Below are 689 nucleotides of genomic sequence, written 5' to 3'. Positions count from 1 at the left end.
CTGCTAGATTTTTTTCTAATGTGTTTGTACCAATTTACATTCCTATCAGCAATACAGGGGAGAGAGCTGTTTAACATGCTTGCCAAGATTTGGTATTATCCTCTTTTTTCAAATGTTCTGATGTGTGTGTAGTGGCATATTATTGCAGATTTATTATGCATTTCCTTGATCATTTATTTATGTTGAAATATATATTTTAGCCATTTGGATTTTTGGGGGGGAAATTTCCACTTTAAGTCTCTTGTCCATTTTCTACCAAGTCATTGACATTTTTCTTATTTAATTCTAGGCATTTTTTACATATTTTGTGTGTGAGTATCAGGGTTACCTCTTCACTTTCTAAATTTTCAATTTTTTTGAGTAAGTTAATTAAATTTTAATAGATACTGCACTTGATCTTAGCCAAAAGGCTGAGAAGCAATAGATACTAATAATTATAAAAACAGGAATATTTCTTTTAGAATGTTACTTCCTACATTTTAATATTTTGCCAATTCAGAGAGTCCAGGTGGTTGAGTATCAGATTGTTCCATCTTGTTTCCCTTTGGGGTTGCTGTAGGTGATCTGCAAGTCTGTTTTTGAGGCTTGTTTACGTGTCTTCTCATTTCCACGGGGCGGGGGGGAGATGTGGTTCTGGTGCCCACGCGGCTCAGCTTCCCCGCCCTAGAAGCTTGGGATGGCAGTGGGGG

General features: G+C 36.7%; 1 pseudogene; it reads right to left on the bottom strand.

Annotated features, from left to right (window-relative positions):
- Positions 1–355: 355 nt before the first annotated feature.
- LOC147825739 (U2 spliceosomal RNA) lies at positions 356–422 on the bottom strand (annotated as a pseudogene).
- Between the last annotated feature and the right edge of the window lie 267 nt (positions 423–689).

This window comes from Heterocephalus glaber, unplaced genomic scaffold (genome assembly GCF_053883595.1).
Source record: "Heterocephalus glaber isolate CG9 unplaced genomic scaffold, H.glaber_assembly_v1.0 deba00001497, whole genome shotgun sequence".
NCBI lineage: Eukaryota > Metazoa > Chordata > Mammalia > Rodentia > Bathyergidae > Heterocephalus > Heterocephalus glaber.
This window is presented reverse-complemented; position numbering and strand designations above follow the sequence as displayed.